Source organism: Equus quagga, unplaced genomic scaffold (genome assembly GCF_021613505.1).
Source record: "Equus quagga isolate Etosha38 unplaced genomic scaffold, UCLA_HA_Equagga_1.0 146_RagTag, whole genome shotgun sequence".
In the NCBI taxonomy this organism is placed as follows: Eukaryota; Metazoa; Chordata; class Mammalia; order Perissodactyla; family Equidae; genus Equus; species Equus quagga.
Genome location: NW_025796728.1, coordinates 4,428,539 through 4,437,553, shown reverse-complemented (window position 1 = coordinate 4,437,553; position 9,015 = coordinate 4,428,539). Strand labels below are relative to the sequence as shown.

The following is a 9,015-nucleotide window of genomic DNA, read 5'->3' as shown; positions in this document are numbered from 1 at the left end:
AGTAAAAATGCATTTGCGTATGTTCATGCTTCGCAACACTTTTGTAATGTTGTGTCCATATCCTTATATCTAAGCTATCGCTCCTTTCTCAAATGATAGCCTAGATTTTGAAGACAACAGCAGTATTCCAGGCATGTGCTTTGGATTACTGTCTTTCTGTATAGCACAATGGATACAGCATTCCTTGGGGAACATCAAAGAATCATTTTATTAGAACTTTTTCCTTCTAAAGAGAATATATTTATTTTTCACGGTGTGTGACATACTGCTAAGACTCCTCTTGTTTTAAATTGAAAAATATGTCAAGTTTCGTGATTCAGTTTAGTTGAACCTTATGAAGTAATAACATCTCCCGCTTTGTAACAAGCGTTTGCTGATGGTGGAAGAAGGCATCTTACCTTGTCTAAGAACAATCTATTTACAAATCCCTTGAAGATCTATTTTCTACCTCAACTTACACCCATTTTTACTCTTTTCCAAAAACTGTTGATACTTTTATTTCAGGTAAAATCCTATTAGTAATAGTTTATGAAAGAGTGTCATCATGAAGCTCTCTCTAGTGGACGAGAGAATACAAATATAACGATAAGGAAAGCGTGTGTCTTAAATGACACTCCATCCCTTAAAGGACGAAGAAATTATTCAAGAAGTGGGTCAGAGGTCAGCCGAAATAGTTCAGTTGGGAGAGCGTTAGACTGAAGATCTAAAGGTCCCTGGTTCGATCCCGGGTTTCGGCAGTTTTGGGGCTGGCCCCGTGGCCGAGTGGTTAAGTTCGCGCGCTCCGCTGCAGGTGGCCCAGTGTTTCGTTAGTTCGAATCCTGGGCGCGGACATGGCACTGCTCATCAGACCACGCTGAGGCAGCGTCCCACATGCCACAACTAGAAGAACCCACAACGAAGAATACACAACTATGTACCGGGGGGCTTTGGGGAGAAAAAGGAAAAAATAAAATCTTTAAAAAAAAAAAAAAAGAATAACCGGCTAAAAAAAAAAAAAAAAAGAAGTGGGTCAGAGAAGCATTGTGGAAGAAATAACATTTGAGCTGGACCTTGAAGTCAGGGAGAATTCAGAACTTGTGAGGTGGAGGGGCAGATATTCCAGGTAAAGAGAACGAAGGGCAGCAGGAGAACAAAGAGCAGGTCAAGGAACTGCAGGCATCTCTGTCGACACAGTACATCGTACCACGTGTGCAGCCACACGGACTAAGGCAGCAAAACTCAGTTGAAGGGCATATCGTGGATAAAGAATCTGAACTCTATTAATACAGTTTGGGTAAAAGGCAATGGCACATTAGAAACAAGTTTGGAACATTAAACAGCTGCACGGGAAGAGCTTGGAGAAGAAATGAAATGGGGAGATTGGGTAGAAAGTTATGAGAATTGTCCTATTAAGAGATAATGAGAGTCTGAAATAGGGGAGAAGCTATAAAAATGGAGAGAAGAGGAATAAACGTGTACAGGCAAGATTTTCTAGGAAACAGAAATCAATTGGGTGAGGGAGATAATAAATAAGTTAAAATGAATGATTTTTTTGGTCTAGGTGATGGGTAGTATACTTTATTCATAAATAAGAACAGGGAAAAGGAGGAAAAGCAAGTGTGAAATAATCATAAATATATATATTGGTCTCTGCTCCAGGTTCCTGCTAAAATTTGACCTTTGACCCCAGTTCCTAACACAGAACTCCTAAATCCTCTGGAATTTCGGATTGATAGGAGTGTCTGACACAGAGCTCCTAAATCCCTTGGAACTTCCGGGGTGACATAAACATCTTTTGTTTAAATAAGGTGACTCTCAGTGGCTCCTGGATGGGGGCTGATCACTAGAAAGACCAAGCCATGATCGGAAGCTTAGAACTTTCAACCCCACCTCTCATTCTCTGAAGAGGGGAGAGAGGCTGGAAATTGAGTTAATAATTGATCATGCTCACATGATGAAGTCTCCATAAAAATACCAAAATACAGGGTTCAGAGAACTTCCAGGTTTGTGAATACATTCAACATGCAGGGAGGGTGGCACAGCCCAATACCACAGTCACCGAAGCTCCTGTACTTGGGACCCTTCCAGATCTTGCTTTGGGTATCTCTTAATCTGGCTGTTCATTTGTATTCTTTAAAATATCCTTTATAATAAATCAGCAATAGTAAGTAAACTGGTTTTCTGGGTTCTGTGAGACACTCTAGCAAATTATCAAACATGATGAGGGTATCATGGGAACCTCTGATTTGTAGCCAAGTCAGACAGAAGTTGTGGGTAACCTAGGGACCTACTACTTGTAACTGGCTTCTGAAGTTGGGGGCAGTCTTGTGGGACTGAGTCCTTAACCTGTGGGGTCTGTGCTAACTCCAGTTAGTGTCGAAATTGAATTGAATTGCAGGACACCATGCTGATGTTGGAGAATTGCTTAATGTGGGGGAAAAAAACCCAGATAATCGCTGGCCAGAGCAGTATTAGAGTGAAAAAGAAACAGGAGAGTCTTTCCTTTCCAGACATCAGGTTTAGCAGAAGATAAGAAAATGTATGCTGGACATAGTAAGTTTGAAGTGTCTAAGTATCTTTAGAGGGAAATGTTCAAAGGTCAATTGTATTAGTAAAGGTAATGTTAGCTGCTGTAACAGAAAAAGCTTGAAATATAAGTGGCTTAACACAATACATGTTTATTTCTTGCTTGTGTAAAGCCTAGTAAGAGTGTAGGAGAGGGAAGAGAGTCTATGCCATAGAAATTTAGCAGTGTTGGCTGAAAAGTTTCTACCATCTTTAACATCTGGCTTCCAATGTTTCTCTGGGCACTGGGAGGCATATTCTTAAAGCAGAATTCATAAGAAAAGATGGCATTCCAAAGGAGAAAGTACAAGAAGAGTAGAGTTAAAATATGGGCTCCTAGAGGTCATATACTTTTTGAACTAGGATTTAGAAGGAGAAGCAAGACTCAGAACTCAGTGTCACTAAACCTAAGGAAAATGTTTCAAGAGAGAAGAAGCAATAAACCATACCAAATCAGAAGGGTACGAGAAGGAAGATGAACAGAGAGAAAAATTGATGGGAATTGATGACTACGAGACTATCATGTCACTTTATAACCATGTGAATTTAACAGTTCTGAGAACAAAAACCAGTTGAGAAGGGATAAAGGATAAGCGAATTGTGAGAAACTCCAGTCCATGTAGATATTAATCTATAGACAATAGCAATTTAAGAAAAAAGAGAGGAGTGTGCACAAGAATGTGAAGGTTGAAGACAAGGTTAGTTACAGGGAATGCTGTTCAGCTGGTAAATTGGAATTCCATGAAAATATTTTAAGCTTGAAGACAAAATCCAGTTCAAAAGAAGACTATAAAGATGTAGCTATAAATTGTAGGGCTGATAAATGAGGTCACAAAGAGTTGGGAGAATAACTGGAGTAAAATGCTTAAGAAATCCAGAAAAAGCAACCAAATGGATAACAATGAAATCCTTACCAAAAATATGTGAATTCTTCATGAACAAAACATTAAAATTATTGAAAGATGAAAAAGAAAATGAAAATAAGGAAAGATATACGTATTCTTGGGTGGATCATAAAGATGATAACATCATAAAGATGACAATTCTTCCTAAGTCAAACCATAAAGTAATATGATTCCAATTTAAAAATGCCAACAGGTTTTGTTTTGTTTTGTTTTGGAGAACTAGACATGCTGATTCTAGAGTTCAGATGGTAAAACAAACAAGCACAAAAAGCTGCGAATTTTTTTTAAAAAGATAAAAAAGGAAATATATAGGAACAATACCCCTCTCAAATGTTAAAACATATTTTCAGCTATGATAACTAAATCACTTTAGTGCTAAGCATGAATATATGATGTCAATAGCATAAAAAACTCTGAAAATAAACAACACATTTGGAAGATATGTATATGATAAAGGTGGCATTGCAATTTGCGTAAAAAAATGGATTTTTCAATAAAAGATGTAAATTTGATTGCTTTGACCCATCTTTCTTTCACAGTATTTTATTCTAATTACTCTTCCAGCTCTTTTCTTCTTCACCTTGATTGTGACTTTGCCTCATCAGTCCAACAGGATGAATTCTCAATAAACCAAAGTTTTAAGTATATAAAATGAATGTGCATAAAATTACTAAAAGAAACCATGGTAAGTTTTCAAATAATCTCACCTAGAAGTCATTCTGTTCACCAAAAACTGACATAAAAACCTTAACTTCATTAAAAAACTCATGAACGGCAAAATCCTACAGGAATAATATCAAAAGACAAGCACATTGAGCAAAATAATGTCAGCTAATATCGCAGGCAATAGGCAAGCCTCGAATCTTTCAAAAAATAATCCCTCAAAAGAAAAATGGGCAAGTATATAAACTGTTAATTCATAAAAATGGAAATATGAATGGTTCTCAAACATGAAAAAATTCTCAATCATAATAAGAGAAATAAAAGTCAAAAGTATACTGAGAACATCTTTTTTATCTAATAGATTAGCAAAAACTCAAAAATTTGCTAACATACTGTGTTGACGATAGTGTAAGGAAACGGGTGACCTTACATATTGCTGGTGGGAATGTGGGTGACAGTATAACAATAATACATGGAAAATTTGGAAGCATCTATCAAAATTACAAATGCACATATTTTTTACCTTCAGGTATCCTTGCGCACAGACACAATTATAGGAACAAAGCTATCTGTTGCAACCTTGTTTATAATAACAAAGTTAGCAAACCAAATGTTCCTCCAATTTGTAAATATCCTATGATAAAAACGGATTGCTTTCAAAATGAAAAAAATGCAATAACTGTTCCAAGATACACAGACACATCACACACTCACTCATGCTATTAAGGTGAACCACTGGAGAATGGCAGTGGAACAAAGGTCTGATAGCTGCATTTTGGGACATGTAAGCACGCCTAGTCCTCTTAGTGACTTAGAAAAAGTGAAAGAAATAGTTTTCAATGGATAAAACTGACTGCATAGGCTGTATCTTCTTAAAGAAAATCCAGCTATCAACCCAGCCTTAAATGCATTAGGCAATATAAGTCCATTTATATTTTAGGGCACAAGCTTTTTCAAGAGCCTTCGAAAATGTGTAAGGTCTGAAATATATAAATATATAGCAATGAGATTTTATATATGAGTATGTGTGTGTGCGATACCGTTTAACTCAGTGCCCAGGACAGAGTAAGTATTTAGTACCGCATTGCTGTGGTATCCGTAGAACATGAGCTATAGATAAAGCTCTGTTTAGATCTACACTAATTTCAAAAGCAGTATGCAGAATCAGGGTAAATTTCAAATGCTTTATTTTAGTCTATGTCAACCTCCTAACTCTTCTTTTACATTCTTTCTCCAGACCATCTAATGACCATGATGATGAAAATGTCCATCTCTCCATGATAAATTCAACTATTGAAAATTACTTTTAACTACTGAGATCTGAAACAGTCTTTTCTTCAATAAAACCATTAACTGAAAACTTCAGTTGTCTAGAATTTTCTATAGACATAAAATGGCAAATCACACACATAAAAAGCTGATATTAGAGAGTTCCACTACAAACAAATGCCCATACTTTTCCATTTTTACCCCCTCTGGAGTATTCTAGAATGAGAAATCTGCTTCAGAATAGAAGTTTCCAAATGCAAAGAAAGATCCAGTTATGACTGATATTGAGGGAGAGAAGATAAAGATAGCATTAGTTGAAGAAGATTTTCAACAATGACTGAGTCACAAAGGACATTCAGCTCAACTTTATCAAAGAGCCAATTAATTGGAATACTGTTCTCTAGGCATTCTGTTTAACCAAGTTTTTCCATATTGCAATTTAGTTATAGAAAATACCTTCTCTACAGTTTTCAAACATGCTGTTTCCTAATAGGTCATCTTTTCAGTAATGCCCACTATTAGTCATTTGGTTACCATTCTTTATTGGTACTTGAAGGTGACTGTGAATTTAGCAGCCAACCTTAGCTAGAAAAAGATTTGAAATTCTTTAAATGGTTCCTGGCTTCCAATTCATACTTCATTAATCTGCTCAGGACATTATAATATAACAAAATACCACAGACTGGTTTGCTTAAACAACAGAAATTTATTTCTCACAGTTCTGAAAGCCGGCACGTCCAAGATCAAAGTGCTGGCAGGTTTGGTTCCCGGTGAGAGCTCGCTTCCTGGCTTGCAGTGTACCCTAGCTCACCATGCCCTCACATCCAACCCTAGTCTCTTCCTCTTCTACTAATTACAACTCTTACACTTCTAATACTAATCCCATTACAGGGGTTCCAGTGTCAATCATCTAAATTTAATTACCTCCCAAAGGTCCCACCTCCTCATACCATCACATAGGAGGTTAGGATTTCAACACATGAATTTGGAGGGAATACAAACATTTCAGTCCATAACACATACTTTGCAATTATATTTAATTTGAAGTCAAGGCAGACCTTAAACACATTTCTAAGTATCATCTCATTATAACAATTTTCACTGTGATAATTTTATTGAATATTTTAGACTGCTCTCATATACTGGGGCATCCGATTCACCTGGGGCAGGCTATGCAACATAAAAATGAGGTCCAATCCAAACATACAAGTATAGGTATAAATGAATGAAAATAATTACCTCAGTTTTTCTATAGAGGAAAACTGGCAGGAAAAGAAAATCTCTTCCTACATAAAGAATCTAATGAGGATACTGAAATGCTAAAAAAAAACTCTTTAAATCAAACTCCTTTGCAAATTCATGACCAATTCTTAACCATTATATGTTCCTGATCTCTTTTGGAAATCTAATGCAATCTTCACATTCTATTCATCAAATATTAATGGCTCACTATAATCACACATTTGCTTATAAAAATCAAGACTTTATGATTTGGGGAACTGGATTCATCATCAGGATGAGATGGTACTCTCAGAAAGGTAATGACAATTAAGTATTCATGAAGGGTTTTTCTGTAACATTCTGCTTTATGTGTTCCTACACTGCCTCGTGCTGTTCGTTGCCACATTTCAGAAATACCAAAGAGCAAGGTAAGGTATGGAGAAGGATAATAATAATAATAAATCATAGCATAGATCCATAAATGAAGAGAGACACGGGAAGACTGAGGTTGAAATAACTGAAATTACTGTCAACAAAGAAGACATGGGTAAGGTGAACATGACTACTTACTGAATCCTGGTGGCCTAGAATGGAAATCCAGAAAACAGTATACTCTGTGAAAGTGCGTTCCTGTGTTTCACAGACGAAGTAAAGCAGCCTGCTTACTACAAGAGTTTCAAGAAAAATTCAGGCGAATTTACATATTCTAGGTCAACATCAAATTACGAAGGAAAGTTAAAAGGTATCTAGGTCACATCCCTATTCTATGGCACTTGACATCATGTGAAATAATTATGCTACCTCAGAGGTAGCACTTTCAAAGTGAAAAAAAATCATAAATGAACTACTTATATGTCTTACATTAGAAATAATTCAGATCATTTATAATATTGTTATACATTATTATTATATTATACTATAAGTGATCTATTTCATATATAAAAATATATAAAATACAAACAATATATAATATATATTTCAGAAAACCACTCTCAGTCAAATCTCATTAGATGAAGTAATTAGCATTCCTCATTAGAAGAAGAGTGCAGATGGAATACAGTCATAGAAGCCAAAATACCTGTTATCTATGTTAACTGTTCTCTGTTTTTTCAGGAAGACTGGACTTGTGCCATAGAAGAGTATCTATAATTCTCTGTCAGACCCTGGCTGTCATGCATCAAAGCATAACTTGGTCCATTAATCCTGAGGGGAGTAAAAGTGGGGAGTATTTTGTGGTTGCACAAACATGACTAGATGCCTTATTGGTATTCACAGCTTCTCTCAAGTGTGTAGTCGACTGGAGATGGTCAGTCCTCATTATTCAAACCTGGCTCATTGGCTGCTTTCCTCTCATTCATCTTCTGGGAAAACCCTGTGTCACAGTTAGAAGAAATGGTAATGTGCTCAAATTTCCTACTGTAGCTTATACCGAGACCTGAGAATTCTGAATGGCATTTGGCACAACCTCAGGAATTTTACTCCACATTGATTTTGCATTTCCCAGAGCTTTTCTTTCATCAAATCTGTACCTAAAAAAAAATCAACTTAAAATCAAGCACTGAAATCAACACCAATGTCCCTGGACCCTCGTTTTGAATCAGGTTCTTTGAGCATTTAGTGCCTTTTCAAAATATCTACTGATTATAATTTTTATGCTTTATTTTGAGACCGTTTTCTCATTTTAATTCTTTGAGTCTCTGTGATTTTATAAATAATGCCCTTATTATGGTTTGCTTCTGGCTTTCCTCACAGACTTCGCAGAGAGTCCCGGAGTAGAGCAGCCTATTTTTGTGCTCTCTCGAGGAGAGGAGGCTTGTTCCCCCGCCCTCCCTCATTGTGAGTTTGTTCCGGGCTGTCGGCTGCCTGATGTTTTGATGTCTCTCTCCATTAACTAACTCTTGCCTTTCAACCACTGAGCTTCAGTTTCTTGTTTACTGCCTTCCCTGTTACAGCTCTTGGCTTACTGCTTCAGTCTGTGTCAATAGAATCCTTGGCAACGTCCTGTGTCATTTCTTGCCCCTCCTCCTCCACACATTGCTTTTCACCAATCTAACTTTCCAAAGATAGCAGCAGTTCAAAGCATGGATTTTATCTCTGGCCTCCTAGACTGTGCTCATTTTAATTATTAGTAAGAGGCAACAAAGCTGACACACAAAAGTAGGTGACCACCCACACTGCGTCACTCTAAAGGCACAATGAGTAAGTCCGGTCCAGGGTGTCTGAAATCCCAGATGAGAGATTCACTTTTCTGATTTTAAAACTTTTAATATTTTTAGGAGATCTTGCTCAAATTGCAGAAACTCTCTTAAATTTTACCCTTAGGTTTGTCTACATATACTTCTCGTGGTGCTTACCATAGTATATATTCTATCTCATGTTGTATATTATAACTAAATTTATGTTTCTGAGCCCC

The 9,015-nt window shown here is 36.7% G+C and overlaps 1 non-coding gene across 1 annotated transcript; it reads left to right on the top strand.

Moving 5' to 3' along the window:
* Positions 1-664: 664 nt before the first annotated feature.
* On the top strand, positions 665-737 carry TRNAF-GAA (transfer RNA phenylalanine (anticodon GAA)). Its single transcript has one exon. It is a non-coding gene; the product is annotated as a tRNA-Phe (tRNA).
* The last annotated feature ends 8,278 nt before the right edge of the window (positions 738-9,015 follow it).